Source organism: Thalassophryne amazonica, chromosome 12 (assembly GCF_902500255.1).
Source record: "Thalassophryne amazonica chromosome 12, fThaAma1.1, whole genome shotgun sequence".
In the NCBI taxonomy this organism is placed as follows: Eukaryota; Metazoa; Chordata; class Actinopteri; order Batrachoidiformes; family Batrachoididae; genus Thalassophryne; species Thalassophryne amazonica.
Genome location: NC_047114.1, coordinates 94,232,309 through 94,247,226, shown reverse-complemented (window position 1 = coordinate 94,247,226; position 14,918 = coordinate 94,232,309). Strand labels below are relative to the sequence as shown.

The 14,918-nt window shown below is 46.7% G+C and overlaps 1 long non-coding RNA gene across 1 annotated transcript; it reads left to right on the top strand.

Moving 5' to 3' along the window:
* Positions 1-473: 473 nt before the first annotated feature.
* On the top strand, positions 474-13,641 carry LOC117521103. The gene is made up of 3 exons (XR_004563888.1): positions 474-484; positions 1,670-1,674; positions 13,486-13,641. It is a non-coding gene; the product is annotated as an uncharacterized LOC117521103 (long non-coding RNA).
* The last annotated feature ends 1,277 nt before the right edge of the window (positions 13,642-14,918 follow it).

Sequence of the window (14,918 nt, the reverse complement as noted above, 5' to 3'; positions counted from 1 at the left end):
AATACCTATGAAACTGCACAACAGAAATGTCAACGTTGGACAGATTATTTAGATTTATATTGAAGATTTTCCAATTTTTAAATTTCATTTTATTTTATTTTATTGGTGCAAAATTCTATATTTGACAAAAATCACAACTGAAGTCGACAAAGCAGAGGTGCCCAAATACTTTACTTTGAAAAGACATGAATTAATCTGGATGGAAAAATAAATGTTAACGTTGTGTGGTTTGCATACACAGAGTTCCATTAGATCATATGGATTTTAATAGAAAATTAACATTCTGTTAAAAAAAACACTCGGCAAAATATGAGATTTTGTCATCATTAATTATATTATTTGATCCTATGGTACATTTCAGGGGCATTTGAATGGAAAACAGCTGTTTGGTAGCCATTTTGAATGTAACACTCATAAATGCAATTATTTAGACATAAATGTATTTACTCACTGTAACCTAAAACTTCCATCTCATGGAATATTTGTTGAAATGAAGTCCTGCATATATATATATATATATATATATATATATATATATATATATATACTGTTCAGGCGGCCATTTTGGACACCATCTTTAATATCTAGCTTGAAGCTAGTTTTTAATATTTGTGAACATCCTGATTGTGGTTCTGGGGTCAATAACAGAACCTTAAAAAATGGGTTTGGTGGTGGGGCAGGTGCAAAGTGGGTGGTCCTAGCTCCCCTATAATTGCCAATTGCATTGACAGTCAAAGCAAAGGCAGTGGGGACCAAATATGGCCCACAGGCCCCAAATTGGGAAGCACTACTGTGAACACTGATATTTTTATCTTTTGAGAAAATTCAATGATGGACGATTGACATAAGGTTTTCAGAAAATAAATTATTCTTCATGCATTCAAATTCGTACTTAAAATTACAACACAGGAATGCATCATAGGGTGGAAAAATAAAAAGGTTATGATTACAATTATAAAGTCTGGGCAATGCTAATAATTCATACCTTTTTATTTTAAATTAAACTGCATTTATTGAGTGACGTTTGTGAAATATTGAACACCGTTAATTTTACTGACTATTTTAAATAATAAAATTAGAAAGACACAGTGGAGCTGAATGCAGAGTGAACCTACCTGAGGAATTTAGTTTCAAAATATTTTACCTCACAAGCTTCTCTGATGGGGATTATAGGAAAAAAAAAAAAGTCCCACTTCACACAAATATACACTGATGTAGGTCTCCTCAGTTAAGACATAAATTCACTGAAGCCTTTGTTTTCTTCACTTAGTGAGAAAATATGCTCTCTAATCCCGGAATATAAGAACCATCTGTGTAAATTCATGTCCATGAGGATGGACACCCAGTGGCTTCACTGTACGCTGTCTGATGGAGGGAAAGAAAAGCTGCAGAGCAGCGAGGACATCAACTCAAAATTATTATTTCTTAACCCAAAGGAGATCTGACTGATCTTTATTCTGCTTCCAGCGTTTCACTCTAAAGTAAATAAGTCCTTTTTCTCTTGGCTACTTAGTCGTTCAAACAAATATTTAATGAGATAACTGTCATGACTGAAGAACAGAGAACAAGACTACAATAATGAAGAAGAAAAAGTCTAAAGTGCACAGAGCACAGTAATGCCCCGCCCACATTTCAAAGCATCACGCATCACACAGAAAATCCTACACAGGTCAGGTTTGCAAACAGTAAAATATCTGAACTCATTTCAGTAAAACAAGCAATTTTTCTGTCTGTGAGTGAACATACAGAAATGTAGCACAGCGCAAGTTCTACCAGAGGACTCAGATCTTTAAGTAGTCACACAGAATCAGTAAATTAACATCAGCATTACTCTCTAAAGAAAGCAGATATTTTCTATTCCTAAATTTCTCACTCACCTCTCACTGTTTACAGATCGCTGACATGTCCCCTCCTCCACCCCACAGCCACCAGTTGGTACCTCTGCCTAGGGCAGGCTGCGCCTCTGCCATGATGGGGACCAGCACAGAATCTAATTCACCATAGACTCTAAGTGCATTATCTTGTCACATTAAAAATCATCAATTTTAGCTTTCGTTCTGAGTCCTTCTGGTAGAACCAGCATTTGTTTTGAATTTTTGGTGATGTACTAAAGCACATTTCACACTGCTTACGATGGCTTCATTTTGATATGGAATCTGCAACAATGTTTGTACAGGTTTCTAAATACTCTGGAGTAATGTTTTGAGTTACCATCACTAATTTACAGAACCAATAAAAATTATTGCGCTATCCACCACCACAGTTTTTATCTACTGTTTAACTCTGGTTTTAGTTTCCCCTTCTATTTGTTGTGTGGGCCGCTGAAGAGGAGGTACTGCTGGCCCACCACCACCAGTCGGCGCCCTGCTTGGAGTGTGGGCTTCAAGCATGAGAGGGCGCCGAGACAGAGTGACAGCTGTCACTCATTTACACCAGCTGTCAACAATCACCGTCATCTGTATAAAAGCCGGATCATTACTCCACCTCCTCGCCGAGAAATCTACTACCGTCGAAGGTAATCTTCTCTGCTGTATCTAATGATATTATCATTATTATTCTACTTTGCAGCCGTGTTCCTGCGTCTCAGTCCCTGCTGGAGTGGTATACAGTGAGAGTCAGCGATGTCCTCGCCTCTCACTCCTCCTAAGGAAGCGACTGACAGGAGCTGCACGTTTGTTCTTTATTGGAGGTGGAGGTTCTCCCTCCCGAAGGAACTAGTTCCAAGGATTACTGGGTGTGTGGATACACACTCACCTTAACTGTTTTGTCATCTTCTGCCAGCAGTACCAGGGTCTGCAACAGAAGACGGTGACCACCTGGGGACTCAGGACTTGGCGGCTCCGGTGTTCTTCAGGCCGTTGGTGGTGGAAGCTGTGTGGGTCCCGGCTCTCAGATCGCCAGAGGTCTCCTATCTTCGAGCCTGCCCGCACGTCACCTTGTGTACAATTGGCACTATCTGTATCTGTATTTAGTTGTGCGATTCACAACATTAAATTGTTACTCTTTGTCTTATCCATTGTCCGTTTTTTTGCGCCCCCTGTTGCGGGTTCGTGTTACGACCCTTTCCCAACAGGATTTCTCGGCCATTCGTCATGGATCCCGAGGGGCGTCAACCACAGCTTGAACAGCCAATGGGAGAACAAGGAGCGCAGGCGTCAGCAGGAGGCGTGGTAAGTGATCTGCAGCAAATCCTTACCGCTTTCACTGCTCAGTTAAATCTGGTAACCGAGCAAAATGCAGTCCTCAATCGGAGGGTAGAGGCTCTCACCGCCAGAGTGGAAGCGCGCAACTCGAGCGCTGCTGCAGTGACTCCTCCTGCTGCCTCTGGGCCACGTACAGACGTTCCACTGGCCGTTCAACAAACCCCCCCACCATCCCCTGAAGCTTACATAAGCCCTCCAGAACCGTACGGAGGCTGTGTCGAAACGTGCGCAGACTTCCTAATGCAGTGTTCGCTCATTTTTTCACAGCGTCCAGTTATGTACGCATCAGATGCCAGCCGGGTGGCTTATGTGATTAATTTGCTTCGAGGTGAGGCACGCGCTTGGGCTACGGCGCTTTGGGAACAGAATTCGTGGCTCCTGACGTCATACGCTGGGTTTGTACGGGAATTCAAACAGGTGTTTGATCATCCCAACAGAGGCGAGACCGCCTCGAGCGTGCTGCTGTCAATGAGACAGGGGCGCCGAAGCACAGCTGATTATGCAGTCGACTTCCGCATTGCGGCTGCGAGGTCCGGCTGGAATGATGTTGCGCTCCGCACCGCCTTCATAAGCGGACTGTCTCCAGTACTGAAGGAGCATTTATTGGCTAAGGACGAACCGCAAGACTTTGATGGGCTTGTCAGTTTGGTTATACGCTTAGACAACCGGTTGAGTGAACACCGTCGGGAGCAGGCTGGGGGGCGTGGTCGGGCTCAAGCCGTCCCTCTCTCCTCCTGGTCCGAAAGGGTGTCGTCTTTCCCACGTTCCACTGCCAGAGGGCTCTGTGTGGCAACAGCTCCCCCTGCTGACGAAGCTATGGAAACGAGCAGGGCCAAATTAAAACCTAATATCAGACAAAGGAGACTGGCCCGCGGGGAGTGTTTTTTCTGTGGCTCTTGTGAGCACATGTTAAAAGACTGCCCCAAACGATCAAAACTCCAACGCCCATCCTTAGGAACTGGGTTAAGGGTGGGTCATAATATTTACACAGAGAAAACCCATAAATCAGCACGAATCCCAGTAACAGTCCTGTATGGGGATTTAACCCTTCATGCCCCAGCACTGGTAGACACGGGGTCAGAAGGGAATCTGCTGGACAGCAGATGGGCTAGGGAAGTAGGGCTTCCTCTGGTGGCCCTGCCTTCACCATTGAAGGCACGAGCACTAGATGGCACTCTACTCCCGTTGATTACACATCAGACACAGCCAGTAACCTTGGTTGTGTCTGGGAATCACAGGGAGGAGATTGTGTTTTATGTAACACCTTCTACCTCCCGAGTGATTCTGGGATTTCCATGGATGGTGAAGCACAATCCCCGGATTGATTGGCCGTCTGGGGTGGTGACGCAGTGGAGCGAAACCTGCCACCGGGAGTGTCTTGGATCCTCGGTTCCACCCGGAATTACAGCTAAAGAGGAGGTCACAGTCCCCCCCAATCTGACGGCGGTGCCCGAGGTGTACCACGATCTTTCTGACGTCTTCAGCAAAGATCTGGCACTCACTCTTCCCCCGCACCGACCGTACGATTGTGCCATCGATTTGATTCCGGGCGCTGAGTACCCGTCCAGTAGATTGTACAACCTCTCACGTCCGGAAAGCGAATCGATGGAGACCTACATCCGGGACTCCTTAGCCGCCGGGTTGATTCGGAACTCCACCTCCCCGATGGGTGCGGGTTTCTTTTTTGTGGGTAAAAAAGACGGCGGACTCCGTCCATGCATTGACTACAGAGGGCTGAACGAGATTACGGTTCGCAATCGATACCCGTTGCCCCTGTTAGATTCGGTGTTCACGCCCCTGCATGGAGCCAAAATGTTCACCAAACTTGATCTTAGGAATGCGTACCACCTGGTTCGGATCCGGAGGGGAGACGAATGGAAGACGGCATTTAACACCCCGTTAGGTCATTTTGAGTACCTGGTCATGCCGTTCGGTCTCACTAACGCCCCCGCGACGTTCCAAGCATTGGTTAATGACGTTTTGCGGGACTTCCTGCACCGGTTTGTCTTTGTATATCTGGATGATATACTCATCTTTTCTCCGGACCCTGAGTCTCATGTCCAGCATGTACGTCAGGTCCTGCAGCGGTTACTAGAAAACCGGTTGTTTGTGAAGGGCGAGAAGTGTGAGTTCCACCGCACTTCTTTGTCCTTCCTGGGGTTCATCATCTCCTCCAACTCCGTCGCCCCGGATCCGGCCAAGGTTGCGGCGGTGAGAGATTGGCCCCAACCAACAAGCGGTAGGAAGCTGCAACAGTTCCTCGGCTTTGCAAATTTCTATCGGAGGTTCATTAAAGGGTACAGTCAGGTTATTAGCCCCCTGACTGCCCTGACCTCCACTAAAGTCCCCTTCACTTGGTCGGATCGGTGCGAAGCCGCGTTTAGGGAGTTGAAACGCCGGTTTTCGTCTGCACCAGTTCTGGTGCAGCCTGACCCTACTCGCCAGTTCATAGTGGAGGTGGACGCCTCTGACTCAGGGATAGGAGCCGTTCTGTCCCAGAGCGGGGAGTCCAACAAGGTTCTCCATCCATGTGCCTACTTTTCCCGCAGGTTGACCCCCGCAGAACGCAACTATGACGTGGGCAATCGGGAACTCCTCGCGGTGAAGGAGGCTCTTGAAGAGTGGAGACACCTGTTGGAGGGAGCTACGGTGCCTTTCACGGTTTTCACGGACCATCGGAACCTGGAGTACATCCGGACCGCCAAGCGGCTGAACCCCAGGCAAGCCCGCTGGTCCCTGTTCTTTGGACGCTTTGACTTCCAGATCACCTACCGTCCCGGGACTAAAAACCAATGATCCGACGCACTGTCCCGGGTGCACGAAGAGGAAGCCAAGGCCGAGTTGTCAGACCCCATCGAGACCATCGTTCCCGAGTCTACTGTCGTGGCCACCCTCACATGGGACGTGGAGAAGACCGTCCGGGAGGCCCTGACCAGCAACCCGGACCCGGGGAACAGTCCAAAGAACAGACTTTACGTCCCACCAGAGGCCAGGGCTGCCGTCTTGGACTTCTGCCACGGATCCAAGCTCTCCTGTCATCCCGGGGTGCGTAGGACCGTGGCAGTAGTCCAGCAGCGCTTCTGGTGGGCGTCACTGGAAGCCGACGTCCGGGACTATGTCCAGGCCTGCACCACCTGTGCCAGGGGCAAGGCGGATCATCACAAGATCAGGGGCCTCCTCCAGCCCCTGCCTGTGCCTCATCGCCCCTGGTCTCACATCGGCCTGGACTTCGTTACGGGCCTCCCGCCGTCCCAGGGTAACACAGTCATCCTCACGATAGTGGACCAGTTCTCCAAGGCAGCCCACTTCGTGGCCCTCCCGAAGCTCCCAACGGCCCAGGAGACAGCAGACCTCCTGGTCCACCACATCGTGCGTCTGCATGGGATACCAGCAGACATCGTTTCGGATCGTGGTCCCCAGTTCTCCTCGCAAGTCTGGAGGAGTTTTTGTAAGGAACTGGGGGCCACCGTGAGTCTCTCGTCCGGGTATCACCCACAGACGAACGGCCAGGCAGAGCGGGTGAACCAGGAGTTGGAGCAGGCTCTCCGCTGCATAACCTCCGCGCATCCGGCGGCTTGGTGTGACCATCTGGCCTGGATCGAGTACACCCACAACAGCCAGGTCTTGTCTGCTACCGGCCTCTCCCCTTTCGAGGCATGTTTGGGGTATCAGCCCCCTTTGTTTCCACTTGTGGAGGGAGAGGTCGGGGTCCCCTCGGTCCAGGCCCACCTGCGAAGGTGCTGCCGGGTGTGGCGGACCGCCCGTTCTGCCCTGTTGCAGGCCCGGACGAGGGCTAAGGCCCATGCAGATCGCCGGCGTTCCCCGGCCCCTGCATACCAGCCTGGGCAGGAGGTGTGGTTGTCTACCAAGGACATCCCACTGCAGGTTGAATCACAGAAGCTCAAAGACCGGTTCATCGGACCCTTCTCTATACTCAAGATCCTCAGTCCGGCCGCAGCTTCACTGCGGATTCACCCAGTTTTTCATGTCTCTAGGTTAAAGCCTTACCACGCCTCGCCACTCTGCACTCCTGGACCCGTACCACCTCCTGCCCGTATCATCGACGGGGAGCCGGCATGGACTGTTCGTCGGCTCCTGGACGTCCGTCGGAAGGGCCGGGGTTTTCAATATCTGGTGGACTGGGAGGGGTACGGACCCGAAGAACGCTCCTGGGTGAAGAGGAGCTTCATCCTGGACCCGGCCCTCCTGGCCGATTTCTACCGCCAGGAGGCGCCCGTTGAGGGGGGGGTCCTGTTGTGTGGGCCGCTGAAGAGGAGGTACTGCTGGCCCACCACCACCAGTCGGCGCCCTGCTTGGAGTGCGGGCTTCAAGCATGAGAGGGCGCCGAGACAGAGTGACAGCTGTCACTCATTTACACCAGCTGTCAACAATCACCGTCATCTCTATAAAAGCCGGATCATTACTCCACCTCCTCGCCGAGAAATCTACTACCGTCGAAGGTAATCTTCTCTGCTGTATCTAACGATATTATTATCATTATTATTCTACTTTGCAGCCGTGTTCCTGCGTCTCAGTCCCTGCTGGAGTGGTATACAGTGAGAGTCAGCGATGTCCTCGCCTCTCACTCCTCCTAAGGAAGCGACTGACAGGAGCTGCACGTTTGTTCTTTATTGGAGGTGGAGGTTCTCCCTCCCGAAGGAACTAGTTCCAAGGATTACTGGGTGTGTGGATACACACTCACCTTAACTGTTTTGTCATCTTCTGCCAGCAGTACCAGGGTCTGCAACAGAAGACGGTGACCACCTGGGGACTCAGGACTTGGCGGCTCCGGTGTTCTTCAGGCCGTTGGTGGTTGGAGCTGTGTGGGTCCCGGCTCTCAGATCGCCAGAGGTCTCCTATCTTCGAGCCTGCCCGCACGTCACCTTGTGTACAATTGGCACTATCTGTATCTGTATTTAGTTGTGCGATTCACAACATTAAATTGTTACTCTTTATCTTATCCATTGTCCGTTTTTTTGCGCCCCCTGTTGCGGGTTCGTGTTACGACCCTTTCCCAACACTATTATGTATTTCATCTAGTATTTGATGACGAAGTAATGTCTCCTTTTGATACACACTCCAGAACAATGTTCAAAACAGGTTTCCAAAACAGTTAGCACCACTAATTTGTAGAACTGATGAAAGTTTTGGTTCCTTCCCCGGCCACACATTCGATCTATTATTATATATTGATATATTAATATATCCAGCATCCAATAATCATTCACAACTTAACTGGTGCTTGTGAAGGCAGGTGCCTCCACTAACCATCCAGGAGATGACAGTATGTATACGACATATCCAAAACAAAGTTGCTCTTTCAATCAGACTGTTCTTCAAAATTCACCACATACAATGGGGTTGGTCCTCATTATATGTTCTTTTAGTTTAGTGAGTTAGAAGATGATAGTATTTATTGTTTTTGAGATATTGTATACACAAGCTGGATGGGACGGACTAACTCACTCATCACCATGTTTGCTGTCCAAGCCAAGCGTTACAGTGTTAATGGTGTAGGGAATTAGCCATTTTCATATATATTAGCATGGTGAGATTGGCCATTGTCCTTGATCAGTGACAGATCGTAACCAAAATCAAATCACTTTATTCCATCAATAGGTCCAACGTTCCTGTCAAGTTTGTACAAAATTTAATTTGGTGTTCTTGAGATATCTTGATAACAATCGTACAGTTACACAGACCAAGGCGATTACAAGAGTCTGCACCTTTGGCAGCATCACAAATGAACAAAACGGTCATTTGACAAAATTGTAAAATGGAACTAAACCGTCCAGACTTAAAGTATTATGAAATAAATGTGAACCAAACCTAAGTAACACACAAACATATATTAGGCAATGCATGAAACATATGATAACTTTATAAAGAAGAAGACAAAGGAAAGACACTTTGACATACAAAAACAAACTGGTGTAACGGGCCCGGGTCTGGGCCTCGGCAAGTCGGCAGCCGCAACAGCAGCTCTGATTCTGGTTATGTCATGATGAACTTATCAATGCATAAAGGGGTGGAGCAACTCAGGGTGTGATGAAAGACACCTGAACACGCCCCTCTCTTACACTCTGAACTAGGTAAGCTAACAGCTAACCTAACCCACCTAACTTGGGTCCGGGTGTTTATTAAATCATATTTTTGGGGGACTGTGTGGTGTTTCTCCTAACGGTTTACTTTGGTGTAGACCAGAGGTGGGACGAAGTCACTGTCAATTCACTCTCAAGTCATGAATCAGCAAGTGCCAAGTCAAGTCTCAAGTCAGCTTGCAAACAAACTGGTGGTCATAATGACCAGCAGTTGTTTGCACCAATCATTTTAATGTCTACACCATAGACATTAAATATTATGAGCCGCTTATTTGATTGATGTGATTGGTTGGCTCTCACTGCGGTATTGTATCACTTCCTGTTCCGGAACAGCGGTGTTTTGCTGTATCTGTTAGCTGTTTAATCTGTGCTGTTAGATTGATCTAGTTAACTAGATAACGATTTGTTTCACAGTGTAATCTTCACGTGCCTTAACTAAAGCACTCCCTGTACTTAAAAAGCCATCACTTGACCCAGCTATCTTAGCTAATTATAGGCCAATCTCCAACCTTCCTTTTCTCTCAAAAATTCAAAAATTTTTGAAAGGGTAGTTGTAAAACAGCTAACTGATCATCTGCAGAGGAATGGTCTATTTGAAGAGTTTCAGTCAGGTTTTAGAATTCATCATAGTACAGAAACAGCATTAGTGAAGGTTACAAATGATCTTATGGCCTCAGAAAGTGGACTCATCTCTGTGCTTGTTCTGTTAGACCTCAGTGCTGCTTTTGATACTGTTGACCATAAAATTTTATTACAGAGATTAGAGCATGCCATAGGTATTAAAGGCACTGCGTTGCGGTGGTTTGAATCATATTTATCTAATAGATTACAATTTGTTCATGTAAATGGGGAATCTTCTTCACAGACTAAGGTTAATTATGGAGTTCCACAAGGTTCTGTGCTAGGACCAATTTTATTCACTTTATACATGTTTCCCTTAGGCAGTATTATTAGACGGCATTGCTTAAATTTTCATTGTTATGCAGATGATACCCAGCTTTATCTATCCATGAAGCCAGAGGACACACACCAATTAGCTAAACTGCAGGATTGTCTTACAGACATAAAGACATGGATGACCTCTAACTTCCTGCTTTTAAACTCAGATAAAACTGAAGTTATTGTACTTGGCCCCACAAATCTTAGAAACATGGTGTCTAACCAGATCCTTACTCTGGATGGCATTACCCTGACCTCTAGTAATACTGTGAGAAATCTTGGAGTAATTTTTGATCAGGATATGTCATTCAATGCGCATATTAAACAAATATGTAGGACTGCTTTTTTGCATTTGCACAATATCTCTAAAATTAGAAAGGTCTTGTCTCAGAGTGATGCTGAAAAACTAATTCATGCATTTATTTCCTCTAGGCTGGACTACTGTAATTCATTATTATCAGGTTGTCCTAAAAGTTCCCTGAAAAGCCTTCAGTTAATTCAAAATGCTGCAGCTAGAGTACTGACAGGGACTAGAAGGAGAGAGCATATTTCACCCATATTGGCCTCTTTTCATTGGCTTCCTGTTAATTCTAGAATAGAATTTAAAATTCTTCTTCTTACTTATAAGGTTTTGAATAATCAGGTCCCATCTTATCTTAGGGACCTCATAGTACCATATAACCCCAATAGAGCGCTTCGCTCTCAGACTGCAGGCTTACTTGTAGTTCCTAGGGTTTGTAAGAGTAGAATGGGAGGCAGAGCCTTCAGCTTTCAGGCTCCTCTCCTGTGGAACCAGCTCCCAATTCGGATCAGGGAGACAGACACCCTCTCTACTTTTAAGATTAGGCTTAAAACTTTCCTTTTTGCTAAAGCTTATAGTTAGGGCTGGATCAGGTGACCCTGAACCATCCCTTAGTTATGCTGCTATAGACTTAGACTGCTGGGGGGTTCCCATGATGCACTGTTTCTTTCTCTTTTTGCTCTGTATGCACCACTCTGCATTTAATCATTAGTGATTGATCTCTGCTCCCCTCCACAGCATGTCTTTTTCCTGGTTCTCTCCCTCAGCCCCAACCAGTCCCAGCAGAAGACTGCCCCTCCCTGAGCCTGGTTCTGCTGGAGATTTCTTCCTGTTAAAAGGGAGTTTTTCCTTCCCACTGTTGCCAAGTGCTTGCTCACAGGGGGTCGTTTTGACCGTTGGGGTTTTTCCGTAATTATTGTATGGCCTTGCCTTACAATATAAGGCGCCTTGGGGCAACTGTTTGTTGTGATTTGGCGCTATATAAATAAAATTGATTGATTATTTTCTCAGTAATCACGCACGAATGGGACCAAATGGATCATGCTAGCAATAGCTGCTAAAAGAACTAAAGCCATTAGTGTACAACATAAAACATGATGTGAATTTCACTCAGTGACTACTGCAGCAGAGACATCTTAGATGATCCATTAGGACATTATCCCAGGTGTTTAATACCATCACAAAATGAGTCACATGTTCAAGATAAGGTCAAGTTACTATTTTTAACTCTAATCCAGGGGTGGGCAATCATGTGCCATAAAGGGCCGAGACACTGCAGGTTTTCCGTGCAACCAGTCACCTCAGCAGGTGATTTCATTAATGATCAGGTGTCTCAGCAGGTGATTTCATTAATGATCAGGTGTCTCAGCAGGTGATTTCATTAATGATCAGGTGTCTCAGCAGGTGATTTCATTGACAACCAGGTGTTTATGTTCAAAGGAGAAGCTCATCAGCAACCCACCTGCTGAGGTGAATGGTTGTATGGAAAACCTGCAGTGTCTCGGCCCTCGATGCCCACCCCTGCTCTAATCCATAACCCTAACCCTAACATCCAAGCCCCCCCAACCCATCACAAAATAATTCCATGACACCGTCACAAACGTGCGGTGGGATCGATTTGCTCAACAGTTACCGGCTTTATGAGCGGCGGAGATGATGGGCTCAGCCACTGTCACTCAAAGTGACCACGCCCCCAATTATACATACATTTATAGCTGAAAACATTGTAAAATAAGAAGTTAGGGAAAAAAATCATGGAAGTGGTATCGACTTTGACAACACCAAGCAGGGCTACAGTCATGGTGTAGGTTGTGCATGCTCCCGGGCCTGACCTCAGACAACCCCTGAGCGGTCTTTGCATTTGCAATGTTGGAAAAGACTTGTCCAAGACTTTTTCCAAGTGTCAACAAGTTGAATACCAGAATGAAACTTATCCACCCAGAAAACGCCACATTTTAACCCCTCGCTTTCAGTTTTATGGATTAAAAAATGTTCACTGGAAACATACTGTGTTTGACGTTGTTGTAATTATTAATTTTTCTAAAACTTTTTCTTCTTTAAACTGGAAGTTGTTATTGGCCACACATGTCAATAACGTGCCCGTCCTGAACCTTGCTTCACTTTTGTTTAAATCCGCTGTTCCAAGATAATTCAGACACAAATATGCTTAAAGCTGCAGAGGTTTCTTAATTTCCTGTGTGGGCCACACACGCCACTACGCCCATCTTTTGGCTGAAGGGTGAAATCCTGAAGCTCAGGCGCGTTTATTTTAACTGGAAAAAATAGATTTTGCCGATGGGGTTTTCCCTTGTGAAAAGTTATTTGGTGGATTTAATGCTTGTTGTGATGTCGATTGTGACATTACATCTCTGCTTGATCCGCTTCAGACAGTTTGCTGTTCCTGCACACCTGGCGTTCTGTGCCACCCAGTTCACACGTACTGATTTCAGTCAGTCAGCAGTACATCAGCGCACAGTTCTGGTCAGCATGTTGAAATCCAACGCACAGCACCGGCCCGAGTGTCCAATAAAGGCAGAGAACATGCTGAGAAGAGAAAAGCAGAGCAGCAGGAGAGAGGCCAAGAACCTGGAATGAAACGGGGCCACCTGATCCATACCAGCAGAACCTCGGCCAGCCAAACAGAATGCTCATTGTCTGCGGCAGACACCACCGAGCTCTGCACTTTGTCACCCCCTCCCACCTCCACACACACACACACACACACACACACTGTCCTTCATGACAGGCAAGGAACAACGAACTCCAGAAGGTGTCTACAAGCTAAAATAAGAAAAAGATCACAAATAAAATGACCATTATAATGAAAGAACTGACGGGGTTTTCGACAAACGACGGTAACTTTATCTTCAGGAGGTAGCCGGTTGGGATAATGTCATACTTGTTTTTGTTCTTGGACGAAACTAGATCTGCACTGTCCAAGTCCACCCAGCTGTAACTGGGTACTGGCCTTGTCTGTGGAAGTGACAGGTGATGGACTGGCCTCCCATCAAGGGGGAGTCATGGATTCACATCCGCTTCAAGCTATGAATCCAGGAATAAGCACCAGCACCCATAGCCTCAGCGCCTAAACAGGACTTAGTAGGACCTCCGTCCTTGGGGAGTGCCAAGCTGTCACCGGTGTGTCCGGCCTGCTGTCTGTCACTCTGTACTGGTGTATAATTTCCAAATACTGCTGGATCTTCAACTTTATGCTGAAGATCTAATAAAGTTGGATCATGATGGATGTGGAACTTTGGCCCCGTTCTTGGCAAGGATCCCAGCTCACCTCTGTTGCACTTTGGCTCTACCTCCTCAGCGTAAGCCTACCTGCTGCTGGGGTAAATGCAGCAGCCAGCTGGTGTGCCTGAAGGCTCGTCTGGTGGGCTCTTCGTCAGCTACTTGGTCTGACTTTGGAGCGATGCCTAGGTTCTTTGTTCCCTGGTGCTCGCTGGACCCTGTTGACTCCGGGTTGACACCTGTCATCAGGCCAGGTGGGCTCCTGCTCTCCTCGTCCGCACTGGTGCAGGGTGATTGGACAGCTAACCCAGCAGACCCAGGTTCGGCCTGGTAAACTGTAGACTACCCGTAAACATACCTTTTATCTTAAAGGATATCTTTACGTCTCGAGATTTTCTCTGTGTGTCTGAGTGTTGGCGAGTCCAGCGCTTTCACTAAACTCTTACCTTGCGTGACTGTTGCTACTTTAACTCCCCAAGCTTGAATCCATATCCATGAAAGTGAGAGTGGGGCTTAACCGTTCCTGTGCAGCATGCGTGCTACATCACTCAAATGTGGGGTGACTACAGACAAATTTCAAAAATTTCTCTTTGTGCCATTGTCTCTGCAATGTATTCTTCTTTTGGCTTCTGCAGTTCTGAGGCTTGAATCTGGTGTTTTCCACTGCCCGCGTGTCAAGTTCATCTTTAAGAGGATGCACAAGGAATGCTGGGAATGAACATAGAATACGTGTAATGTTACGCCTCTTTATTTAGCAACAAGAATAAGTCTTTGCGCTATGCTTCTGATATCCACTAACTTTTGCCTTCTTTGGGCTTATGAGGGACAGAAACCCCAGAGAACATTTCATAAATTCAGAGGAGCTTAAAACAGCTTTGGCAACAACTGCTTTTAGGAATTTTTCTGAGATGGATTCAGTTTGTGACTCAGATAGAAAGCTGAAAGAAAGGCGGCACAAAGGCACTAAATAAACGTGACATTCCAAAAAACATCTGATTTGAACCCACCCTCACTGAACTGATCACTCTGAAGGTAAAACAGCTCACAGGTTCACACCCACAGTGATGACTAACAGTGAAGGCTTCAAACCTAAATTCAAAAATAAATGAATCAAAATCTCTTTGTTCTGAGAAGAAT